Source organism: Palaemon carinicauda, chromosome 13 (genome assembly GCF_036898095.1).
Source record: "Palaemon carinicauda isolate YSFRI2023 chromosome 13, ASM3689809v2, whole genome shotgun sequence".
Taxonomy (NCBI): Eukaryota; Metazoa; Arthropoda; class Malacostraca; order Decapoda; family Palaemonidae; genus Palaemon; species Palaemon carinicauda.
In genome coordinates this window covers 140,509,630-140,537,623 of record NC_090737.1, presented here as the reverse complement: position 1 = coordinate 140,537,623, position 27,994 = coordinate 140,509,630, and the positions used below count along the sequence as shown (strand labels likewise).

Here is a 27,994-nt window from a genome sequence, read left to right as displayed (position 1 = left end):
TTCCCTTACAAGTGTGGATTAGTGATATCATGGTAACTGAGAAGTAGGGCATTGTTGCAGGCCGTTGATAGAAGACATTACCTCTACTGCATCTTTCCTTCCGACTGGCAGTGTGAAGAGACGAAGACGAGCTTTCTCTTTCCAATCATGGACAAAGTTTCCTATAAAACCTATCAAAAGGAGTGACATAGGTCTCCCCATAGGAGAGACAGTGTTGCCAAGGAGTTCCAGTGACTCCTTCGTCGAAGGGATAGATAAGACAACCCTGAGAGGTTACTAGATTGCAGCACTCAAAGGTGCGTCACATAAACCGTTCTAGCATGCTCCTATAGGAACGTCACCTTACTCGCCTGTTAGTGCGTGCGCTTACTGATACTCGATGATCAGAAAGTGGAATATAGTCGACAGTCTATCTCCTCATACGGAGTGAGTTGCTGCTCACCATAGCTAAAGAGTCTCTTCTACCAAGAGGTCAGTCCCTATGATATTGTTCTATCCCTTGCCTCTGCCATTCATGATCAACCGTTAAAACCTTTACACCTTTAAAGATTAATGATTTCAAGCGTTCGTATGTATCAAAGTACTATTTCCACAGACGGGTAAAATTCACAGATGGAATACATACCATGTTAATTCATAGATCGGTTTTACTTTTTTACTCTTATACCAGTAACTTTTTATGATACATTTTCTTCAAGACACTGCAAGACATCCTAGGATCCTAACCAGCCGTTTTAGTTATAAGAATTTCTTCCTTAAGAATAAGTATTTAATCGAAACGAATGTTTGTGTTCTTGCCTCGTCCACCCAGAAAGTTGTTGATGGAGGTTCAAGCGACTTCTCAGAGAGGTGGCAGGGGTCTGGGACTCCCCCCCCCCCCCCACCACCTGTCTACCAGTAACTACTTATACCTCGTTATAATTTTTTACGCAGAGATTGCAGCTTCGCTGAAATCATACTCCTAATACAGTACAGTACAATACAGTACTCAGGTTTGTAAACTGTTGTAAGGAAAAATACCTATTACATTTAAGACGTGATTGTTAAGGAATTTATAAAGTAAAATAAAATCAATTTGTAATATGTGTAATATGAATGTGTGAATGAATATTTTGTGTTCGTTTGACATTCATAGTTTTCATGCTTTTTATCTGTTTGAAAAAGAATTGTTAGATTTGAAAAAAAGTTCACGATGGCACTGAATAACTTAACCTGCTTGAGTAAATCCCATGACAGTAATGTATTCAGTTCCACTTTAAGACAGAAAAGGCCAAACTTGCAATTACTGGCAGTATAATCTGTGAAGATATAAAGGTCTTATGAAAAATCTTATTGCTTTTGTATTTCAATTCTGTTGTCAATTTGTTGATGTTTATTTTTTTTCAGGGGGCAAAGGATTGGCCTAAAGATGGGAGCCGAGGTTGAGTAGCCAAGATTATGATGATCTGACTCTTCAATTCTTCATTATTATTAAAAAAGTGAGTTAAACTTTGTTTATTGAATTTGTCATAAAATGACTACAGTATTACTTTGGATCCACAATCAGTATTTTTCATAGTTATCCAATATAGCCTCAAATGGTAAGACTTAGATGCTATAGTTTGAATCTACATTATGCAAGCACCGAAAAAGTAATCATTTAAAAGATTAAATAGCATTTTGCCCCCAAAAAAATGGTTTATTTCTCTACTTTAAAAGAATTGCCACAAAATATCAGTACTGTATATCACTCGCTTTTGATCACTGTATTTTCCTGCATAATAAATTGTTAATGTTGTAGTGGGATGGCTTAAATATAGGCAAATATGTCTTGTATATTCTATGATTTATTTCAAACATATTACTACTATACATACATACATATACCAAGGCACTTGCCCCATTTTTGTGGGGTAGCCGACATCAACAAATGAATCAAAACAAAAAAAGGGAACCTCTACTCTCTACGTTCCTCCCAGCCTAACCAGGGACTCAACAGAGTTCAGCTGGTACTGCTAGGGTGCCACAGCCCACCCTCCCACATTTTCCACAACAGATGAAGCTTCATAATGCTGAATCCCCTACTGCTGCTACCTCCGTGGTCATCTAAGGCATCGGAGGAAGCAGCTATATAAAGTGAAAAAAAAAATTGTCACACAAAGTCTTCAACTATGTTTCATAGGGAGTTTGACATTATCATAAGCTGATAACCCAACAGAGGTATATAATTATATTCAGATCGCATTAAAGAAGAAACTTTATTAACAATGATTAGAAGTATGAATACATTCTAAACAAATTGAAATATCTAAATGACGAGCTCCAGTTTACACAGTGACATTTTATATTCAATTACATGCGTCGGTAAACATAATCGGATCTTGAGGTTATTATTGTATGTGATTTGTTATTTATTGTCAAAGGTCTGTAGTGAGGATCATAAGACTCTGAACATAAGTTATAACAAAACTATAACAGCTTTTTACATTCCTATATCCTAGTACTTGTACAAATTAATTATGTACACTGGCCAGCACACAAACACAACTTGGTACATTTAATTGACTTCTTTTTGCAACCACATTGTGAAGACTTGCATCCTTTCTTGCAGCCACAACAAATTATTCTTTACCAATATTTGTTGCCTATAGCAATGCAGTCCTCGGAGGCTCCCAACTTCGTCCACATCTTCCTTTGTTGGATGTAGGCCTTCCCCAGGTTCCTCCACAAACTTCTATCCCAAGCTATTCTGTACCACTGTTGCTTATGTTGGTCTAAGTCATCTCGCCAGTGGGTTTTTTGTCTTCCTCGGTTTCTTTGCCAACCCTCTATTACAGGACTTGGTATCTCAGGCTTAGTATTCAAAACCTACTCCTTGATTCGTAGCACTTCTGTGTTGTTTCAGAGCACTGTCTATACAAAGAATGTTTTCCAGTTGTCTTCCTTTTTAGCTAACTGTTCTCTCCTTGCTTTATTTACTAAATTCTGTTTACTCATTTTATCATAAAGGAGAGCAACTAAATTTTTGAGGAATGCTATGCATAATATTGGTATGGCTAATGGACACCTTGCAAGTTTGACAAAGGCTCCTGTAACCTGTGGGTGTGTGTTCCAAGCATTCCAACACTGATGCTTAGCCTCTTCCAGCAAACAATGATGTGTCACAACCTGTAGATGCATGGAATATAGCATTGGCATGGCAAGTTCAGCATCAAGAGATGATACAGTCTCGTGGACTTGTACACCTTATGCTACTACCCACAATTCTAGCATTTCCATTCTCCCAAAATGACCTATACACAAACAAATATCAGTTTGCTGTTCTTACTAGGATCTTTTGACAGGCTTTGTCAGCTGCATCCTAGGTGTAAAGAATCGCACGTCACTTCCTTATGAGAGCAGGGAGATAAGATCTCATATCGTCCCTGTCTTGAGTACTTCGACACATTCTGTCCCACTGTGACACACAAGTCCTTTTCTGATTGTCTTCTCTGCAATATTTGGGAGCTTAAGTATTCAGAGTTCTCTCTTGTCACTTTCTTATGAAATAGTTATTCCAGTTTGCTGGAATTCTTGCAGTTAGTGCAGCACGTCTACGAGTTCCCATCCCATGTTTAGACTTGGTGCAACTTTTAAGGTTGTCATGCTGGTAGACATTCCACACATCAGGACAAATGGCAGTCTGAAGATAGAAGTTTATGCGAGTAAAAACTTCAGGATGACTAGCCATTAACGGTTGTAGTATCCCCAGGCTCAAGATTGATTATTACTACTCCAACCATGATCACAGCATCAACGTTCGGGGTTACGTAATCATTTGGTATTATCATCTCCAAGCAGCTAAATAATGTCACTCTTACCTTTTGGGAGTTTGCTGTGCATCATATTCAAATATACTTGAAAAATATGGCTGGTTTTCATGTTTAAAAAATTCCTCAAGATTTTCATTCCGAGTTTGTGAAGCAATGCACAACTTTGAAAATAATTTATCACTTTTTATGTCAGCCACTGAACATTTTTCTTATATTTCTTCTTTCAAATGTGGGCAAGTATATAGTTGTAATTTGTTCTTCTGGATGGGATCTGTGATGAACTTGCTGCAGGATAGTAACCTTTTCTCAAAGAAAAAACAGGAAATTATTGATGCTCATATGAATATTATATGATCAAAAGATTTTATTAACACTTACACACGTGTTGTAGATCTAACACACGTTTTGTAGATCTAATATTTGAACAAAAAAGTAAAAAAAATATTTTCATCAATCTTCAATCTTTCTCTCCAGTTTCTTTAGAACAAGCATACTGTATATTTTCATAACAAGTGACGTAAGTGTCATGCCTCTGTAATTATTGCAGTCAGTCAGGTCTGCCTTTCTTTTTGCCATTTTCACCAACACTCCTAACTCCCATTCATCAGGTTTTGCCTCTTCAACCCACATTCTACAAAATAATCTTGTTAGTAGTCTGGAAGTCACTTCATTTTCGGCCAGTATCATCTCGGCAGTAATTCCATCGTATCCAGGAACTTTTCATGCAAAATTAGTTATTTTAGGAACAGAATGAATATTTCCACTGATCACCATGCAGGGGACTTCACCTGCAACCAGGGGTTGGTCTTAGTGTTTCCACATCCAGAATGATTTCCAGAAGCTGTATGTATCTTAGAGCTTAGCCACTGAACTTTGTGTATTTTGGGTATCTTAAACCTCGGACTAAACAAACAGTGTCATTCAATGCACATCTTGTTATACTATACACCTTAACCCTTTTACCCCCAAAGGACGTACTGGTACGTTTCACAAAACTCATCCCTTTACCCCCACGGACGTACCGGTACGTCCTTGCAAAAAAATGCTATAAAAATTTTTTTTATATACTTTTGATAATTTTTTGAGAAACTTCAGGCATTTTCCAAGAGAATGAGACCAACCTGACCTCTCTATGACAAAAATTAAGGCTGTTAGAGCAATTTAAAAAAAATATACTGTACTGCAAAATGTGCTGGGAAAAAAATAACCCCCTGGGGGTTAAGGGTTGGAAATTTCCAAAGAGCCTGGGGGTAAAAGGGTTAAGAAACAACATCTATCACCAGGTAATTTCTTGCTTTTATTTTTTCGTTTGTTGTTTTCCAGTCGTAATCTTTTCTTTGGACATACGGTAAATTTTACTCCTCTCGTTTCTCTTCTACCTCTTCATCATTACATCCTTCTTCTCAGACTTAACCTCCATACTCTACTTCCATAAATAGTAGGTTGTTCACCATTTTGTCCATCATCAATTACGGGATGTTTGATGTCGAACGGCCGTGGCCCTCTGCACAAAACTTCTCCATTCATTCTGGTCTTGAGCCTTCCTTTCCAACTCCACCATCGTTAGCCCGCACATCCTTGATATTGTCACTCAATCTAGTTTTAGGCCTTCCTCTCGTTCTTGTACCATAGACTGATCCAATTAGTAGCGTTCTTTCCAGAGTATTGTGTTTCCGAACCTGGTGTCCAATAAAAGTTAGTTTTCTTTCATCCAAAATGTCAAGTAATCTTTTTTTGATATTGATCTTTTGTAGAACTTCCATGTTAGTCTTTTTCTCAATCCAGCTTATCCTAAGGACTCTTCTGTAACACCATAGTTCAAAACTTTCTAATCTTTTCCGATCTGTAGCTTTTAAAACCCAACATTCTGAGCCGTATGATGTGATGGGGAAAACTAGTGATTTGAGAAGCCGCTTCTTTGTGTTTAGAGTGATATGCCATATAGGCTACCTGGCTCAACATGAAATTAGACTAACGAACACTTCAGTTATGCCAGCACTTTAAATACACTATTCATTCTGTCTAGAACTGTTCTCTCAAACCAAGCTGTAAAGGAGGATGGATTTTGTGGAAACAGGCTACTAAATCATGAAATATTTTCATTAAATATGCCTTGCGCTGTTATAACCACCTATTCATGTTCTACTTCTAGTTGGTCTTTCATACACTCTTACTCGTGTCATATTTTCTTTTTGCTCAAAATCTGACCTTTACTCATGTCATATTTTCTTTTTGCTCAAAATCTGACCTTTACTCATGTCATATTTTCTTTTTGCTCAAAATCTGACCTTTACTCATGTCATATTTTCTTTTTGCTCAAAATCTGACCATTGAGCTATTTGATCCTCTGCTGTAAATTTGGCTTGTCATTTGCAGCCACTTATACTTACCCCTACACAAATCACTGAGCTCATTATTTTGTGTTAGTTTTATCACCTTTTATCCATTTCTCCTAATATTACCACCATCTATTCCTGACATTCCTTTTTTTATTAATCTAAGTCTCCTATACATGGGCGTTACACAACCAGCAATGCCGCTGTTTGCATAATCATACATACATACATACATATACCAAGGCACTTCCCCCAATTTTGGGGGGTAGCCGACATTAACAAAGAAACAAAAACAAAAAGGGGACCTCTACTCTCTGCGTTCCTCCCAGCCTAACAAGGGACTCACCGAGTTCAGCTGGTACTGCTAGGGTGTCACAGCCCACCCTCCCACATGTTTTGTATTATTGTACATCCTAGCAGAATGACACTGCTGACCACAATTTCAGCACCCCTACGAATTGAATCCACATACTATTGCTTTATTGCCTAACTTTTTACACTGGTGGTGTTTTGACTTGCTTTACTGTACTAACTCACACAATGCCCTTTCTCTGCAACCAAAATTTATATCTGCCTTTATTCATGTTATGACCCATTCTGTTACACCTAAAACCCCTTTTAAATTTGACTTTCATTCATTCATTCTTGTATCCTTTTCATGACTTGGTCTCGTGTGTGTTCAGTCTAACATTCCTGGTACATACTTACATATACCAAAGGCACTTCCCCCAATTTTGGGGGGTAGCCGATATCAACAATTAAACAAAACAAAAAAGGGGACCTCTACTCTCTACGTTCCTCCAGCCTAACAAGGGACTCAACCGAGTTCAGCTGGTACTGCTAGGGTGCCACAGCCCAACCTCCCACATTATCCACCACAGATTCCTGGTACATTATATAATCTTCTACAGTCTAGTTCTCACACTTTCATTCCCTTAGTATTTATCGAGAAACTTTGCCATAACATTCACCGAGTTACGCGTTTATGAATCTATACAATACAGTAAACCTCGTTTATCGCGGTAGATAGGTTCCAGACCCGGCCGCGATAGGTGAAAATCCGCGAAGTAGTGACACCATATTTACCTATTTATTTAACATGTATATTCAGACTTTTAAAACCTTCCCTTGTACGTAGTACTGTTAACAAACTACCCTTTAATGTACAGAACACTTAATGCATGCACTACAGTACCCTAAACTAAAACAGGCACAAATATTAAAGGCGATTTTATATCATGCGTTTCCTAAACACGCCAAAAAGCACGATAAAAAATGGCAACCAATGTTTTGTTTACGTTTCTCTGATCATAATGAAGAAACAAACGCATTTACTGTACACATCTGTGTATAGGTTAGTTTTTGCATCGATTATATTGATTATTCAGTACAGTATGTTGATTTTGTTATTACCAATGTGTATATATATATATGGGTTATGAAAAAAATCCGCGAAGTGGTGAATCCGCGATGGTCGAACCGCGAAGTAGCGAGGGTTCACTGTACTGTAAGTCATTTACTCTTGGATATTTTTCTCTGCTTTCTCTCCCACATACACACTACATTTTAACTCATGATCTTCCATTAGTTCCTATACTTCATTTTCAAATGGGTAAACTCTCACACGTATGAAATATTTAAATTCTCGTCCCTTACATCCTCATTCCCTGTCTCCAGTCTATGCCATATGCATCTCCAATCATTTTCCCCCTTCCTTCTACAAACTCTCCCTTCTATCTTATTCTCGTATCTTTTTATTCTTCTCGCCCGATCACTCGACCTTTCTCACTCGCACTCATAATAGTCTTTTAAAAATGGTGTACCTCCCATACAAAATCAATAAAAGAAATTGCATAGTTCATATACCCATGATCTTTGCTTATTGCATCTCCACACATCTCACTTTTCAAACAATACTTTGGCATTATTATAGAGGCCCTGAAGTTTGTTGAAATAATCCCAGTAACAACAGATGTAAAGTAGAGAAAGCCATAAGCTATCGCTTCTGTTAACATTTCTGTACATATACTGTACTCTTGGCTCTCCCATCCTCTCTGCTTTCTTATCTTGACTCGTATGCATTGATGAGTACTCTCTCATATTTGCTTTTACATAGTACTTTTCTCACAGCCTTGCACTTTGATACAATTTTTCTTGTACTCCTATTCACATTCCAGGACGCTATTGCAAGAGTTGTCTTTCTTCTTTCTCTGCACCTTCAATTCTTCACATTTTCTTGACCCTTTTACCCCCACCATAAGGTTAAATTTCGAGCACATTTTGCTAAATAATTTTTTAAAATTGCTCTAACAAGCTTAGTTTTTATCCTAGAAAGGTCAGGTTGGTCTCATTCTTTTGGAAAATGCCTGAAGTTTCTCGTAAAATTATCAAAAATATGTGAAAATATGTAATTAACAGTGTTTTGCAAGAACGTACCGGTACGTCCTTTGGGGGTGAAAGGGTTAATAATGTGTTATCCTTTCTTTCATTATTTCCATCTTTTTCTGCACCTTCAATTCTAAACATTTTCTTAGTAATGTATGCTCTCCTTTCTTTCATTATTTCCATCTTCTTTTTCTGCACCTTCAATTTTTCACATTTTCTTAATGTATACTATCCCATCTTTCCTTATTTCCTTTGAGGTTTTCAGGGAACCCCTTCTGTTTTTTATCCCTTTCACTAACCTCCTCAGTGCTTGTTTTCCTTCCCAAATATTTCATCCTTATTTTCTCTCCTCCATAGTTCATATCTCAAAGCCTTCAATTCGTCTTCCATGCCACACATCCAAACCATAAAGTCTAAGCTCACTCACACACTATCCTTTATGGACCCAGTTGAGTCAGAGCCCAATGAGTAATGCCCACGTTAGGTCTGATATATTATTATATTATTATTATTATTATTACTTGCTAAGCTACAACCCTAGTTGGAAATACAGGATGCTATAAGCCCAGGTGCTCCAACGGGGAAAATAGCAGGATTGGAATTTATAGGGATGAAAAGTAATCATACATTTACTTATTTTATTTCTTTAATTTATTTTCCTGGTTGCCCATTTATATAGTCCCTTTCATACACTGTTTTGCCATCAATAATAATTTTGAAATTGACTCTCATACAGTATTTTTTTAACCCTTTTACCCCCAAAGGACGTACTGGTACGTTTCACAAAACTCATCCCTTTACCCCCATGGATGTACCGGTACTTAATTGCAAAAAACTGCTATTTAAATTTTTTTTGCCTATTTTTGATAATTTTTTAAAAAACTTCAGGCATTTTCCAAGAGAATGAGACCACCTGACCTCTCTATAACGAAAATTAAGGCTGTTAGAGTAATTTTGAAAAAATATATTGCAAAATGTGCTTGGAAAAAAAAAATAAAACCCTGGGGGTTAAGGGTTGGAAAGTTCCAAATTGCCTGGGGGTAAAAGGGTTAGAACATATTAACCTCCACTTTTCACAGTAAAAGTACTGTCTTGTTAAAAAAACTTTGCTACATTTTTAACTTAATGAATCTACTTAATGTATACAATATTTAATCTAATGAACTTGAAATAAATTCTTTATTCCTCAACTATCAACTCGGTTGAGTCCCTTGTCAAGCTGGGAGGAACGTAGAGAGGAGAGGTCCCCTTTTTTGTTTCATTTGTTGATGTCGGCTACCCTCCAAAATTTGGGGGAGTGCCTTGGTATATGTATGATTAAATAAATTTGACATGCCTTTCACTTTTAGATTTAGCTATACTGTACATTTGTCTCCACTCTTACTCACTTAGTCTACACACAGTGGTAAATCTCTTACGGTAATATAGCATTTGAAACTTTCCAAATATATATTGCACTTACCACGTCAGCATGAAGACATATTTGCTCTAGAGGCCATTTGAAGGCCACTTTACTCGAGACCGCATCATCCTTCTCAACTGTCACTTCTATAAATATTATCGGTCATGCTAACCTTTTCAAACCATGCAATAACTTCTATTCTCCACTCCTCATTCAACTAATAGAATACTTGTATGTATTGACCCAGAATAAATTGGGAAACAGCATAGATACAGGACATAACCTCCATTATTTATTCAGGTCCAGTTGTTTGTAAATCTTTACACTAAGCTGTATTCCTTTGCAATTTTTATTGCTTATTTTAGTTTCTTAAATATTTTTAAACAACTTCCTGTTTTGTAATAGCCATTTGTTTCTTCTCTTTATTCTTGATTGCCTTACTCGTCTAATGTGCCTACAGCTAGTCTTCTGTAGTGGACGACACCTCGTAGTAACGTGGGATTTTGAGGAGGGAGAAGTCTAATTGGAAAGGGACCTCTGGTAGTGGTATCACTCGCCCCAGTTTTAATACCGACACCCTATAAGCGTGAGCGAGCTGGATATATTCCTAGCATTCCATGCAACTTTTTTCTCTGGTATATTATGCAGTATTTATACCTTTGAAATGGTGCTTTAAGGAGCATTTCACGGAGCGGCATAGGTTGAGTCAGATATAGATTTTTCCTTCGTCAAAATCCCTTTTTTATTCATTGTAACTTTTATATTTTGTAGTTTTCATGTTCATCCCACTTCATATTTTTCAAATCTCTTCTTACCCTCATATACCAACAAACAGTTCCTCCTGTACTCAGAAATTCATGGTGAAGTTAGACAAAATACCCATTTATTTCACCACATGTTTCTTGAACTCTAAAACTACAATTAATCCATTTTCACCTTTATTTTACACAAGTACCCATTAACAAACAGGCACTTTCGTACACTTAGTTTTACCTTAAATAATGATCTTGAAACCTTACTTTATACTAATTTTATACTAAGTATTACCCCTGTTTTGCAGATTATAATAGTATTTTAAAAAACTACCTAATACCTACCTTTCATGAGGCCATTAATCAAAGCTGCGTTCCAACTTATACTACAGTATTATCTTTCAATTGTCATCTCACATCACTACATTACATGTGAAACCTTTTTTTCATCTTTTGGATACAGTATGCATTCTTTTCAAGTATAGGACGCATCTCTTCAAACACTTTCTATACCCAGGTCTACCAAATTTAATTTTTAATCAATTCCTGACTTTCCCTTTTTCACATCTTAACCCTTTTACCCCCAGGCTCTTTGGAAATTTCCAACCCTTAACCCCCAGGGGGTTATTTTTTCCCCAGCACATTTTGCAGTATATTTTTTTAAAATTGCTCTAACAGCCTTAATTTTTGTCATAGAGAGGTCAGGTTGGTCTCATTCTCTTGGAAAATGCCTGAATTTTCTCAAAATAATTATCAAAAATATGAAAAAAAAAAATTTTTATAGCATTTTTTTGCAAGGACGTACCGGTACGTCCATGGGGGTAAAGGGATGAGTTTTGTGAAACGTACCAGTACGTCCTTTGGGGGTAAAAGGGTTAACTATATACACACGCACTCCACGTTGACCTTCCATTCCACAACATGTACATTGGCTTCTTAAAGCCTAACCTATTTTAGAAAAATGATTCTTTGGGCCATGATAATCATACATACATACCTACATATACCAAGGCACTTCCCCCAATTTTTGGGGGTAGCCGACATCAACAAAGAAACAAAAACAAAAAGGGGACCTCTACTCTCTTGTGTCCCTTGTTAGGCTGGGAGGAACGTAGAGAGTAGAGGTCCCCTTTTTGTTTTTGTTTCTTTGTTGATGTCGGCTACCCCCAAAAATTGGGGGAAGTGCCTTGGTATATGTATGTATGATTACAGCACTCCACATACTTGCTATGGGATCTAATCCAGTATTCATGAAACATTTACCGTAATCTGACTTCTGTAACAATCTTTCACACACTGATCTACTTTGCCAGAGCCAAAAACAGATACCCATTGACCACCTACTTATTCTTCTCACCCATTCTGTTGTACTTGAAATATCCTTCAGTCTGCCTTTTCTTCTTATATCCCTCTTAGACTTTGCAATCACATCTCTTCATGTGCAATATATTTTCATTCTCTTACACTTTCATTCTCATACTGCTCTTCAAATGTCTTATCCACAACATTAGGCTGCTGGTTTTCAAGTGTTTCCAAATGACTTAAGGACATTTTGTTTTGAAAAATTTGTTCAAAAGGAACAATTTCTATTTGGACAAATAAATTGGTGTTAGAAGAGGTAGAGCATTTCTGCTACACTGAAGTCAGGAGTCAAGTCGAGAGGCATTAACAAGGAGAAATAGTCTCCCCCAAAATCCTCTTATATAATGTTGTATTAACCCTTTTACCCCCAAAGGACGTACTGGTACGTTTCACAAAACTCATCCCTTTACCCCCATGGACGTACCAGTACGTCCTTGCAAAAAAATGCTATTTAAATTTTTTTTGCATATTTTTAATAATTCTTTGAGAAACTTCAGGCATTTTCCAAGAGAATGAGACCAACCTGACCTCTCTATGACGAAAATTAAGGCTGTTAGAGCAATTTGAAAAAAATATACTGCAAAATGTTCGTGAAAAAAAAAATAACCCCCTGGGGGTTAAGGGTTAATAAAAAAGGGAAAGCCTTATGCAATATGGCCTAGGGACATTGGCTGCACAGTCAAGAAAAATGGATCACACTTTGATAACGGTGGTGGTACAGTTTGGTTTGGGTTGCTATTGTGGCAATGTAACTGTTGGGTTCTTACAGAGGGGAGAGATGCATGTGATAGTTTATTCAACAAGACAGTGAGCTAATATACAGATAGTTGAGAACAAAAATGACAAAATTCAAACCAAACAAGACGTTTGATAGCAAACTTAAACAGGTTTATATTACTAGAGCAGGGGAGAGCGAGAGAAAAAACAATACCGCTAGTGTACGATCATGTATGAAACACGTTCTATACACACCATGTTCTAGTTTGCCCTTTTTTTTTATAATAATTGGATTTGCAGACTTTGATGATCTATTGTATGATGTATTTTTATCACAGTGTGCGTAAGTTCAAAGTTGGTGTACAATTATACATACAGTACTTATATCTTTTACTAGATGTTGGCTTAGGCTGTCACGTTCATTCATCACCACAGGTCATACATTTTCATATGTTCATATCTATCATGGGGTAATTATAAACATACAATTGTGCCTTTCACATATAATACCTGCACATCTTAGTGTGAAATATAATAGTTGACCCATAGCAAACCATAGCGCCACCCTTAACATAATGCATTCTATTTTCCTCAATACGACAGCCTATGTTTCTGCATTACAGAGTAGTATAGGCTGTATTGCATATTGTTTTCCTTTCTCATCTATTTGGGCATTATATAATAGGATTTTCGGTGCAGACAATTTTTTTTTATGATGCAGCTACTTTTCTGTAAGGCCCTCTTGCTTCCTGCTTTGAATTCCACTGTAACAGAAATGCCTTTCCTAAGACCTGTGCATCTGTCCCAGCAGGTTAATTTACTTGATCATTTGCTTTATATTTGAATTAAAATCACTTAACCCTTCTACCCCCAAAGGACGTACTGGTACGTTTCACAAAACTCATCCCTTTACCCCCATGGACGTACCGGTACGTCCTTGAAAAAACTGCTATTTACATTTTTTTTTGCATATTTTTTATTTTTTTTTTTGAGAAACTTTAGGCATTTTCCAAGAGAATGAGACCAACCTGACCTCTCTATGACAAAAATTAAGGCTGTTAGAGCAATTTAAGAAAAATATACTGCAAAATGTGCTTGAAAAAAAATAACCCATGGGGGTTAAGGGTTGGAAAGTTCCAAATAGCCTGGGGGTAAAAGGATTAATAAACATTACTTAATCCAACACACATCTTGACACCATCCGTCAGCTTTACTATCTTGAACCACATTATTTCTATGCAACTTTGTTGGTGGTTTACATATTTATCATTAATCCTGTTCTGGTTATCATTAGGTTCATTTTGTTATACATGGATTTTCAAATATCTTAATCGGTACTAATCACCACCGCTTTCTCGGATTAATATCAATGCTTCACTTCCATAGATGATTGTCTTTTTAAAATCTATTCATAATATAGGGATTGGGGCTGTGAGGACAAGATATATTTATTCAAAAGTTTTTACAATTGCATGTGATCACACAATTTACTTTCATATGCTCACAACTCTACTGTTAATGATAATCATGAAACTCACCTTTGTATTTAATTTATACAATTTTATACCATTGATATCCCTTTAACCCCCAGGCTATTTGGAAATTTCCAATCCTTAATCCCCAGGGGGTTATTTTGTTCCCAGCACATTTTGCAGTATATTTTTTTAATTGCTCTAAAAGCCTTAATTTTTGTCATAGAGAGGTCAGGTTGGTCTCATTCTCTTGGAAAATGCCTGAATTTTCTCAAAAAATTATCAAAAATGTGAAAAAAAAAAATTTTATAGCATTTTTTTGCAAGGACATACCGGTACGTCCATGGGGGTAAAGGGATGAGTTTTGTGAAACGTACCAGTATGTCCTTTAGGGGTAAAAGGGTTAATATATGAAGTTGCATAAAACTTAATACTTTACCCTATTTATCAATCTCAAACCGAAGCAATTTTTACATATGCACGTTACATTCCTCTATTACGTAGCCCTCTGCAACACGCCATGTTCTAGAACAGGACCTGTACATTTACTCGACGGTTTTTTATACACTCGTACTCTTGTCAGATTTCTATTGCTCAAAATATTGCCTATGCTCCATTTAATCCCTTATTCTAGGTTCAAAATACATTTTTCTGCCCTCGCACTCATTTCGTATTTTAATATCTGAAGTTGCTTGTTCTACCACTCAAGTTTTGTAAAATTTTAAATATTTCTTCAAATACTTAGTATTTCTATCCACTCCTAACCTTTCTGTTTCTATTTTTCCCATTCCCTACACATTCACTACCAGATCAACTCGGTTTATACGTTTGCTTATTGGAGCTGTGCTGTTTCCTATCAGATCAAATCATGCTTTAGTTTGTACATACACTTCTTAGAGTCGAGCACATCTCAACAAAATGGCCTTGTTGAATACAATGTCCACACCCCCTCCATTCTGGGAAATGGCATAGCCTAAACACTTCTGTACTTTCATTTACACGATGCCCTTTCTCTCCGCAACTAAAGCATGTGCTGAGTGATCACCTTAAACCAAATTTATTACATCTTAAACCCCTTCCAGTTTGTCTTTTATCCTTTCTTGTATATTTTATGATACTTATTTCTGTGTTCTAGAATTCTGGGTATACAGTATAGTGTACTCATTTTGATCTGTGACACAATTCCGCAGTTTTCATCCTGAAATATTGCCATAACTTTTACTGGGTTGCTTGTGAAGAGCAAGTCTATATGCCTTCTATTATGAAACACACTTTTCTCCTTACTTTCTCATATATACACTATCTATTTCTTGCATTCATATCAATTTTAATCTCAATTTTCCACTATTTTCTGCACGCCATCCCATTTAATATTTCTATTTACCCATCTCATTTTATCCTTTTCTAAATGGTAAACACAGACATTGCTCAATACAGTAGCCAAGAAATTTTTTATCAATACCCTACAGTCATTTATATCCTTGTTTCCACATAGTACGTTTTCTTTCCTAAAGTCGCCATTCCAATTGCATATATCCTGTCTAATTTTGTCCCGTTCTGTCTTCTTGCAATTCTTTCTTCTTTGTGGTGTAACTGTAACATGTCAAGCAAGAAGCTCTGTTTTGTTCCACTGCGATCAGTTATTTTACTGACAATAGCCAACATGAAGTCTCACTCATCATCTTAACCTTCTCCCTTCTCATAGGCAGTAGCAAAGAAGCAATCTTTCTACTGAATTCCTCCATTGATTTACCTCCTTTCTGGTCTCTATCCATGCACCATTGCAATGTATTTTATTAAAATAGTTGGGTGCTTTAAAAAGTACAGTATTGTACTTCACATGGAATCTTATAACTGTAGGTATTTGTTTTTTATAAAATGATAGCAGGTTTCAAGTACTTTCTTCTGTTCAATAAGGTATATAGGAAATGCAGAAGTAGCTTTTTGAGGCTGAAATCCATTTTGTGTCGAAAATAGCTTTGCTTCTGGTCTCTCGGAACAAATTCATGAGTTGGGTGTTACTGTACTGTGTAGTGGTTGCACTTACATCCATATTTCTCTCTCCTGACTTTTTGCATAATTCATCCATGAAGATGATGAGTCGGACTTATTAAGCCTCACATGTTTACCACCACATCAGTCATTGCCCTCTCAACACTACTCTTACATGCTTCTATAAAACTTTCACTTTTCTAAGCTTTTATTTTCAATGTATTCAGTACCATACAATCTCATTTTCACCCAGAATATACCTTCATAAATTATCATATTTTTTTGGTGTGCCATAATGCTTTTTATTCATTTTACTTTCCATAAAACTGAATTTTAATCAATACGTGATCCATGCAACCTCTTCAAAATCCACAGTTCCTCCCCTTACCAATTTTTCTTTCACCTTCCTTCCTTTGCCAATCAAAATCCTACCGTACGCCTTCCTTAGTATGGGGCAATCAAAATCCTACCGTACGCCTTCCTTAGTATGGGGCAATCAAAATCCTACCGTACGCCTTCCTTAGTATGGGGCAATCAAAATCCTACCGTACACCTTCCTTAGTATGGGGCAATCAAAATCCTACCGTACACCTTCCTTAGTATGGGGCAATCAAAATCCTACCGTACACCTTCCTTAGTATGGGGCAATCAAAATCCTACCGTACACCTTCCTTAGTATGGGGCAATCAAAATCCTACCGTACACCTTCCTTAGTATGGGGCAATCAAAATCCTACCGTACACCTTCCTTAGTATGGGGCAATCAAAATCCTACCGTACACCTTCCTTAGTATGGGGCAATCAAAATCCTACCGTACACCTTCCTTAGTATGGGGCAATCAAAATCCTACCGTACACCTTCCTTAGTATGGGGCAATCAAAATCCTACCGTACACCTTCCTTAGTATGGGGCAATCAAAATCCTACCGTACACCATCCTTAGTATGGGGCAATCAAAATCCTACCGTACACCTTCCTTAGTATGGGGCAATCAAAATCCTACCGTACACCTTCCTTAGTATGGGGCAATCAAAATCCTACCGTACACCATCCTTAGTATGGGGCAATCAAAATCCTACCGTACACCTTCCTTAGTATGGGGCAATCAAAATCCTACCGTACACCATCCTTAGTATGGGGCAATCAAAATCCTACCGTACACCTTCCTTAGTATGGGGCAATCAAAATCCTACCGTACACCTTCCTTAGTATGGGGCAATCAAAATCCTACCGTACACCATCCTTAGTATGGGGCAATCAAAATCCTACCGTACACCTTCCTTAGTATGGGGCAATCAAAATCCTACCGTACACCATCCTTAGTATGGGGCAATCAAAATCCTACCGTACACCTTCCTTAGTATGGGGCAATCAAAATCCTACCGTACACCATCCTTAGTATGGGGCAATCAAAATCCTACCGTACACCTTCCTTAGTATGGGGCAATCAAAATCCTACCGTACACCATCCTTAGTATGGGGCAATCAAAATCCTACCGTACACCTTCCTTAGTATGGGGCAATCAAAATCCTACCGTACACCATCCTTAGTATGGGGCAATCAAAATCCTACCGTACACCTTCCTTAGTATGGGGCAATCAAAATCCTACCGTACACCATCCTTAGTATGGGGCAATCAAAATCCTACCGTACACCTTCCTTAGTATGGGGCAATCAAAATCCTACCGTACACCATCCTTAGTATGGGGCAATCAAAATCCTACCGTACACCTTCCTTAGTATGGGGCAATCAAAATCCTACCGTAGACCTTCCTTAGTATGGGGCAATCAAAATCCTACCGTACACCTTCCTTAGTATGTGGCAATCAAAATCCTACCGTACACCATCCTTAGTATGTGGCAATCAAAATTCTACCGTACACCTTCCTTAGTATGTGGCAATCAAAATCCTACCGTAGACCTTCCTTAGTATGTGGCAATCAAAATCCTACCGTAGACCTTCCTTAGTATGTGGCAATCAAAATTCTACCGTACACCTTCCTTAGTATGTGGCAATCAAAATCCTACCGTACACCATCCTTAGTATGTGGCAATCAAAATCCTACCGTACACCATCCTTAGTATGTGGCAATCAAAATCCTACCGTAGACCTTCCTTAGTATGTGGCAATCAAAATTCTACCGTACACCATCCTTAGTATGTGGCAATCAAAATCCTACCGTACACCATCCTTAGTATGTGGCAATCAAAATCCTACCGTACACCATCCTTAGTATGTGGCAATCAAAATCCTACCGTACACCATCCTTAGTATGTGGCAATCAAAATCCTACCGTACACCATCCTTAGTATGTGGCAATCAAAATCCTACCGTACACCATCCTTAGTATGTGGCAATCAAAATCCTACCGTACACTTTCCTTAGTATGTGGCAATCAAAATCCTACCATACACCTTCCTTAGTATATCAAGTAATATTTGTCCCCTATAATTCCTACAAGTCACTTTTATCTTTATATTCATTCATTCTTTCACCAACTTTGCCTCCTGTAGGCTAATTTTTAAAAACCCTGATAGCCATTTAATCATACTTATCACCAGTGCAGCTTCTGGTTTGTAATATCCTCTGTCTTCCTATTTTTGAACCTCTTATTTACTTTTCTTATATCTTCAGCAGTCATTGACAACGTGCAGATTTAGAAGTATAATTCACCGAGTCTGTACTCTGCACATTGGTGCACTGCCCCTAGAGCAGGGGAACAATATTTCTTTGGTATTGGGCTGTATTGGATTCCCTGTTCTAGCCTTGAACAGGGAAGTCATTGGAGACCACAGATCACCTCCCCAAAAATTAAGTTTTTTGTATTTCAAAACTCCTTTTGTAGTTTGGCATCACTAGGTCCTGCTACTCTAGTATGCTTCACATTCAATTAATAGCCAGGTCTTCTCCATCATGAGGCTCAATACTACGCAGTACTGTACTCTAGAAGTTTTATTCCAGCTGTTACCAAGTTGTGTAATGATCTTCCTAATCGGGTAGTTGAATAGGTAGAACTTCAAAAGTTCAAAGTTGGAGCAAATGCTTTTTTTGTTGACCAGGCGGACATGAGTCTTTTTATAGTTTATATATGACATATCTCTTTTGACATTACTTTCTTTAGAAGGATTTATTGTTAATTTGCTCTCATCATTTATTTATTTCCTTATTTCCTTTCCTCACTGGACTATTTTTCCCTGTTGGAGCCCCTGGGCTTATAGCATCTTGCTTTTCCAACTAGGGTTGTAGCTTTGATAGTAATAATAATAATAATACTAATGAATTTTGTTCTATCTGATGTTAGTTTTTGTCACTTATTCAGTTACATTTGTTCATGACATATCTCTTCTTTCTAGTATTTTCGGTATACAATTCAACTATCTGTTTCCTCATTCATTTGCTTAGTATCCATCCAGAAACTTTGCCCTGACATTCACCGAGATTATTCATCGGCAGATGTATAATACTTATATCCTGAGATACTAGTTTCTCCTTTCTTTCTTTCCCATGTACACATTACTTCCATTCCTCACACTTGATCATATTCAAGCTTATGAGATTCTTTAACCCTTTTACCCCCAAAGGACGTACTGGTACGTTTCACAAAACTCATCCCGTTACCCCCATGGACGTACTGGTACGTCCTTGCAAAACACTGCTATTTACATTTTTTTTTTTGCATATTTTTGATAATTTTATGAGAAACTTAAGGCATTTTCCGAAAGAATGAGATCAACCTGACCTCTCTATGACAAAAACTAAGGCTGTTAGAGGAATTTAAAAAAAAATATATTGCAAAATGTGTTTGAAAAAAAAAAATGCGGGGGGGTTTAGGGTTGGAAAGTTCCAAATAGCTTGGGGGTAAAAGGGTAAATTTCCACAGCATCATTACATCTCATTTTCCTTTTCAAATTGATAGAATTACACTATCAATATTTATATATCCTCTCCAAATTTTCAATCCTTCAAACTCATTCTGTTGACTTTCTGTCCATGATGGTGGTAAATATTAATGATAATTGTACGATTGCAAATGACCTGTTGCCTTTAATTGATGGGATGTACTGTAGTATCCTCCACAGAGAGACAAATTACTTACCTTCTACAAGGATATGTAATATAGCAATATGCTGGAACGTACTACAGCTCCAATATGCTGGAACGTACTACAGCTCCCTTTACTTTGATTCTCAATTTGATAAATATTCACCATTCTCCTAAACATTCACTGCCGGACCAACCATGTCCAGTATGTACATTTACTTCTTGGAGCCTTATGCTTCCTGGGACAATATCCTTTCTGACCACAATTTTCATTCCATTTCCACTCTGTGAAACCCACTCTCGCTGTATGGCATAGCCAATTACACCTTTAGAACATTCATTCACATGATGCATTTTCTTTAGTATCTAGTGACCCTAAATTATTATTCTTCTAATGACCAAAGCTATTACATATAAATCGCCTTTTAATCTGACTTTTCTCTTTAACCCTTTTACCCCCAGGCTATTTGGAAATTTCCAGCCCTTAACCTCCAAGGGGTTATTTTTTCCCAGCACATTTTGCAGTATATATTTTTCAAATTGCTCTAACAGCCTTAATTTTTGTCATGGAGAGGTCAGGTTGGTCTCATTCTCTTGGAAAATGCCTGAATTTTCTCAAAAAAATTATCAAAAAAATGAAAAAAAATAAAATTTATAGCATTTTTTTGAAAGGACGTACCGGTACGTCCATGGGGGTAAAAGGGTTAATCTGACTTTTCTCTTTTATATCTCTTATGAATCTTATTTCTTATATGTGAGATGCCAGGCGTACACAGTTCTATTTTTGCATTCTCTCACGCTCTCATTCCCATAGTATTTATCCGGAAAGATTACTATGACATTCACTGGGTTACATGATATACTGTTTCCAGCACACCATCCCATTACAATTTTTCATTTACGCATCTCATGTTTTACAAATTTATAAACTCGGACATTGACGTGGACAGTGGAAAAGAAATTCAGTATAAACGCCATACGTTCATTTATATCCTTGACTGCATACGGTACTACTGTACTACTTTCATAAAGTTTCCAGTCTATGCATGCACATCTTGTCTTATTTTCTCTCATTCTATCTGCTACAAGCTTAGTTTTTGTCTTAACCCTTTTTCCCCCAGGCTATTTGGAAATTTCCAACCCTTAACCCCCAGGGGGTTATTTTTTTCCCAGCACATTTTGCAGTATATTATTTTGTAGATTGCTCTAACAGCCTTAATTTTTGTCATAGAGAGGTCAGGTTGGTCTCATTCTCTTGGAAAATGCCTGAATTTTCTCAAAAAAGTATCAAAAATATGAAAAAAAAAATTTTTATAGCCTTTTTTTGCAAGGACGTACTGGTACGTCCATGGGGGTAAAGGGATGGCTTTTGTGAAACGTACCAGTACGTCCTTTTGGGGTAAAAGGGTTAATGCCAGCTCTTTCATATTCACCTGATCACTCGACCTCTCACAGATTCATAACTGTTCACCCACACGCATACTTGTTGTAAAAAAGTAAGCCAATTTCCCTTCCGAAAAACTGCCAAATTTGTACATTCCTAATTATTTTTTTTTCAAAACTACCACTAATTTCTCTTCAAACCAATGTACTGTATACTGTACTATCAGGGACTTTATGTAGTAACGATATCTTGAAGACTTTTCCTAAATTCTATTTGATTTCCTCATTATATTTGCTTTCTTATCCTTACCCATTTGATCTCTTATTTGTTGGTGAATACTTTGACTTTACTTTTCTTCTTCTTCTTTGTCTACATCTTTTCCCACTTTTATGTCGGGTCGATGTATCTGGCCAGTGTTCTCCATCTACCTCTGTCCCACACTTCATCACCGGTTAACACTTTTACCCCCAAAGGACGTACTGGTACGTTTCACAAAACTCATCCCTTTACTCCTATGGACGTACCGGTACGTCCTTGCAAAAAAATGCTATAAAAAAATGTTTCACATTTTTGATAATTTTTTGAGAAAATTCAGGCATTTTCCAAGAGAATGAGACCAACCTTACCTCTCCATGACAAAAATTAAGGCTGTTAGAGCAATTTAAAAAAAAATATTTACTGCAAAATGTGCTGGGGAAAAAATAACCCCTTTGGGGGTTAAGGGTTGGAAATTTCCAAAGAGCCTGGGGGTAAAAGGGTTAAAACTTTGCATTTCTTGACATCGGCTTTTCTTAGTAGCCTCGTTCAACTTCCTGCGTTCTAGTGTAGGGGAGTCTCTTCTTTTCTGCATCTCTTTTTCCCTCTAATTTCTTCATTTCAGATGTTCTTGCTTCCATTATCTCAGATATTTTCAGGTAACCTTTCACTGTTTCCTCTCTTAACCTATCATCCTCGGTTATTCACTTGTCTTCGTCAACCTTTCATTCTCAAATACTCTTCCTCCTCAGTTCTTCCCTCAAAGCATTCATTTCTTCTTCCATACTGCTCGATTTCCTTTACACTTAATAATAATTGATGCTTAGCTTGCTTGCTCGCTCTGTCACAGCAAATATGAAGAGAAGTCTGTGGTTCTTGGACCAAAATCAGCCAATGCCTACGTATTTTCTACTTTACCTTTTTACACAATGCACACAATGACATACATACTGCATTCACTTTCAAACATATAATTTTATGAAACATATTTCCTCCTCTCTTCAAATATAACAATACTGTATAATATTAAAAATAGATTAATATTTACTTCGCTCAATGAAGCTTCTAAATATATACAATCCTCAGTCCAATGAATTTCAACGAAACTCCGTATTCATCAATCTCACGATACACGCTTGTGCATTTTTAAACCTAGCAACCTTGGCACTCCAATATGAAATTTAATTCCATTGGCAAATATGATTCCCACTCTTAGTACATTTCAATAGTATTTGTTTCTACATGTACTGTATACAAATCTTTGTCTGCTAATAGGGTTATGCATTCAGTGTAGCTAGAACTGAGATGTTAGAAATAAGGTGGTGTCTGTAGTTACTGGTAGGTGGCAAGGAAGCCTCGCTATCCTGCTGTGATACTGAATGGCCACTTTTTCAGCCGCCGGAAATGAGACGTACTATACTCCCAGCACTGTCAACTGGCGTTTTTAATCTTATTTCTTTTTCCTTTAGATAATTGTTGGAAGTTTGTTCTGTACAAAGGATATTAATGAAGATGAAAGGTTTTTCTGTTTTCCAGACATTTGTAGCTAACTGACAGTTGTCTGTGTATCCTGCTTATATGGTTTCTTGTTCCTGTTTGACAGCATTACTGTTACCGTTTATTTCCTTATGCATGATAGGAGTAGCTACTGCTGCCGAGTTGAAAGGGAGGGTCACTGCCCTTCTTATTGTCAGAATTTTCTTGTGTACAGAAGGTTCTAGGGACAAATCTCCTGATCGTGCTGCCTCTTCATAGAGTACCGAGGATCTCTTTCCTCAGTGTGTCTTTGGCATCGGCCAGGATGCCAGACAAGGTCGTCTGCCTCTTCATAGAGTACCGAGGATCTCTTTCCTCGGCGTGTCTTTGGCATCAGCCAGGATGCCAGACAAGGTCGTCTGCCTCTTCCTAGCGTACCGAGGATCTCTTTCCTCGGCGTGTCTTTGGCATCAGCCAGGATGCCAGACAAGGTCGTCTGCCTCCTCCTAGAGTACCGAGGATCTCTTTCCTCGGCGTGTCTTTGGCATCAGCCAGGATGCCAGACAAGGTCGTCTGCCTCCTCCTAGAGTACCGAGGATCTCTTTCCTCGGCGTGTCTTTGGCATCAGCCAGGATGCCAGACAAGGTCGTCTGCCTCCTCCTAGAGTACCGAGGATCTCTTTCCTCAGCGTGTCTTTGGCATCAGCCAGGATGCCAGACAAGGTCGTCTCTTCACTCACACTGCCAGTCGGAATGGAAGTGCACCCTTCTTTTCTTCTTTTTGGACCAAAGCCTTTGTTTTCCCACCTCAAGGTGCACATGTATGCTTGATTGCCTCGCATGCTTTAGGACCAGCATCAACTATCTATCTATTTGCTATTATCTCTACTATATTTCCAAAAACAAATTGTTTTAAAAATTTCTCTCTTATGGCTAGTCCCTTATTCTACTACAGTATTCATCAAATAGTATATTTTTTAATGTGATTTGAGTATTCGACACCTGTTAAATGACTTCACCAGTCACAGTGCCCCTCTTAATTTTATTTTGGACAGTCCCCATTATTGCTATTAATCAGATTGTATACAGTGCCTCTAAAATTTTGTTTTGGCTTATTCCTAGTAATGCTATTAATCAAATTTTATATTAATTCCTAGTTTCAGTGAAGCTGGAAATAGCTGTTAAATCTTTTTTGCTAAGGATATTGTATTTAGAAGAAAGGATTAATGTTCAGTGGTTTATTGATAAGTGTAGGATGTGATAATTTCCTGTGCAACCTGCTAATAACTAAATTCTTTCACCTGTATAAAGCATTCATATTTTGTCTATTCCCTCGCTCATGTTGACCAGGCTGACATAAGTCTTTTTATAGTTCATATATGACATACAGTATATGTTTTGATGATGTTACCATTTTTAAATCATTTAATTTTGATTGCTCATTACTTCTTGTATCCTTTATTTCATTGTTTTCTTTCCTCACTGGGGTACTTTTCCCTGTTGGAGCCCTTTGGCTTATAACATCTTTCTTTTCCAACTAGGGTTATAGCTTAGCTAGTAATAATCATCATGTGGCAGTGTGACGTCGGCAACATAATCCTAAGGAGGTTGGCAATCCTTGGACGTTGATGTGCACTGTCTGAAGTTTTACTGCTGTAGTGTGTGAAGCAGAAGGATGATTTCCTTCAGTGTCTTTCTGTTTCTGGAAAGGTGCTTGGGCCTTGCCCCTCTCTGGGAACTTAACCCTTTTACCCCCAGGCTCTTTGGAAATTTCCAACCCTTGACCCCCAAGGGGTTATTTTTTCCCCACCACATTTTGCAGTATATTTTTTTTAAATTGCTCTAACAGCCTTAATTTTTGTCATAGAGAGGTCAGGTTGGTCTCATTCTCTTGGAAAATGTCTGAATTTTCTCAAAAAATTATCAAAAATATGAAAAAAAAAAAAATATAGCATTTTTTTGCAAGGACATACCGGTACGTCCACGGGGGTAAAGGGATGAGTTTTGTGAAATGTACCAGTACGTCCTTTGGGGGTAAAAGGGTTAACACACACTCCATGATAGTACGACCAGGTGATATCTCTTCCCAGTTGCATCGTCACCATTTGACTGATCGACTTTCAAGATCAAGGTAAAGTTTCAAGTGCCTTGTCTTCTTCTGCTGCTAAACCTTTGTGGCAGTGTAGTGGGACTGGGCTATATGATGAACAGAGAGAAGTATCTCTTATGTTTGCCCCTCTCATTGTCATCCAAAACTGGTTTGTTTAGTTAAGTTAGTTGAGGGACTCTTGAAATATATTATTGTCAATTTTGTCTGGCTAAAAGGTGGTTTTATAAAGAACTCTGGTTTTTATGGCTAAGAAAAACAGATTATTTTAATTTTCTTTATTAACTTACATCCAGGCTTTTTGTGTGTCAACTAATATATAACTTACCACCTTTAACAGGAAGGCTTCTTCGGGAAGAAAAAAAAAAACGGCAGAAGACTTCATTCCACTACAAGGCACCTGGCAAAGCAGTGAAGCTCATCAACAGGAACCACCTGGAAGAGAAGAAACGACATTAAAGAAAACCCCAAAAATAACTCTAAGAGTTATTGCAGCTGTTACCAAGTTGTGGAATGATCTTCCTAATCGGATAGTTGAATCAGTAGAACTTCAAAAGTTTAAAGTTGGAATGCTTTTTTGTTGACCAGGCGGACATGAGTCTTTTTATAGTTTATATATGACATATTTGTTTTTTATGTTAATAGTTTATATACGACATATCTTTTTTGACATTACTTTCTTTAGAATGATTTATTGTTAATTTGCTCTCTTCATTTATTTATTTACTTTCTTTAGAATGATTTATTGTTAATTTGCTCTCTTCATTTATTTATTTCTTTTCCTTATTGGAGCCCCTGGGCTTATAGCATCTTGCTTTTCCAATTAGGGTTGTAGCTTGGATAGTAATAATAATAATAAGGCTTCAGTTGCATCATGTCATGTACCATCATAACATATCATTTGTACTGTAATGGTAATTTATTTCATTCATAAATCATTGCTTCTGTAGTTAAACACTTCTGAAATTGTAATAATAATCCCTTTAACGTTACCCCAAAATCAATTAAAGTTACTAACAATTTGTCCTGATAACCGAGGGTCTTGCAAAACGTCTGTAAAAAGTCATTTCTTTAAAGCAGCTGAAGATAGTTCGATAATAATTTTTATGACTGAACAAAAATATATTAATATGATGAAAATATAAAACAAGAAATTTTTTTCTTGTGAATAATTTCTAGTCAAATAGACGTTTAATTTTCAAACATAAGCAAAATATGAAACTGATAAAAAAATAAAAAATAAAAATGCCAGAATAAAACCGTTAAACCAAGTTACAAGCTTTGATTTCAAGGACCAAATAGCTGGAAAAACCACAACTTTTCAAGGTAATTTCAAGGACCAAATAGCAGGAAAAACCACAACTTTTCAAGGGCCAAATAGCTGGAAAAACTACAACTTTTCAAGGGCCAAATAGCTGGAAAAACCACAACTTTTCAAGGGCCAAATAGCTGGAAAAACTACAACTTTTCAAGGGCCAAATAGCTGGAAAAACCACAACTTTTCAAGGGCCAAATAGCTGGAAAAACCACAACTTTTCAAAGACCAAATAGCAGGAAAAACCACAACTTTTCAAGGGCCAAATAGCTGGAAAAACCACAACTTTTCAAGGGCCAAATAGCTGGAAAAACCACAACTTTTCAAGGACCAAATAGCAGGAAAAACCACAACTTTTCAAGGGCCAAATAGCTGGAAAAACCACAACTTTTCAAGGGCCAAATAGCTGGAAAAACCACAACTTTTCAAGGGCCAAATAGCTGGAAAAACCACAACTTTTCAAGGGCCAAATAGCTGGAAAAACCACAACTTTTCAAGGTAATTTCAAGGATCAAATAGCTGGAAAAACCACAACTTTTCAAGGTAAAACAGAAAACAAGAATAACAAAACACTTTGTAAACAGAAATTAACTAAATTTTAAACCTGTAAAACTGGAATACCAAAATAAAAAAAAAAACTAAACAACTTTTCAAGGTAATTTCAAGGACCAAATAGCTGGAAAAACCACAACTTTTTAAGGTAAAACAGATAACAAGAATAACAAAACACAAGGTAATTTCAAGGACCAAATAGCTGGAAAAACCACAACTTTTTAAGGTAAAACAGATAACAAGAATAACAAAACACTTTGTAAACAAAAATTAACTAAAACTAAACCTGTAAAACTGGAATACCAAAATAAAAAAAACTAAGACAAAACTAGTAACAATGGAAAACCAAAAAGATTCACTTTTCAAAAAGGAAAACTAAAAAGCAGTGAATCTGGGAAAACCAGAACAAAGAAAGGTAGAATAGAAATACTAAATATTCAAGGTAAAACAATAAAAAAAAAAAAAAAAAAAAAAGTAAAATGGACAGAAAACAACTAAAACTTGTTTAAAAACTAATGCTGAGATTCAAGGTAAAACAATACAACAATTAAAAAAAGTTCAGGGTTAAGAAAACATTAGTTAAAAAAACAGAAAACTCAAACAAGGTAAAAATGACAGAAAACAACTAAAACATGTTCAAGGTAACAACGTAATC

General features: G+C 36.9%; 1 protein-coding gene and 2 long non-coding RNA genes across 20 annotated transcripts in view; 2 read left to right on the top strand and 1 right to left on the bottom strand.

Moving 5' to 3' along the window:
- LOC137652539 (uncharacterized) overlaps positions 1-27,994 on the top strand; it is a 316,341-nt gene that overhangs the window by 90,309 nt on the left and 198,038 nt on the right. The window lies entirely within an intron of this gene.
- Positions 1-27,994, bottom strand: part of LOC137652545 (uncharacterized) — a 213,348-nt gene that overhangs the window by 120,406 nt on the left and 64,948 nt on the right. The window lies entirely within an intron of this gene.
- On the top strand, positions 260-25,908 carry LOC137652544 (uncharacterized). The gene is made up of 3 exons (XR_011046361.1): positions 260-471; positions 1,387-1,478; positions 25,813-25,908. It is a non-coding gene; the product is annotated as an uncharacterized lncRNA (long non-coding RNA).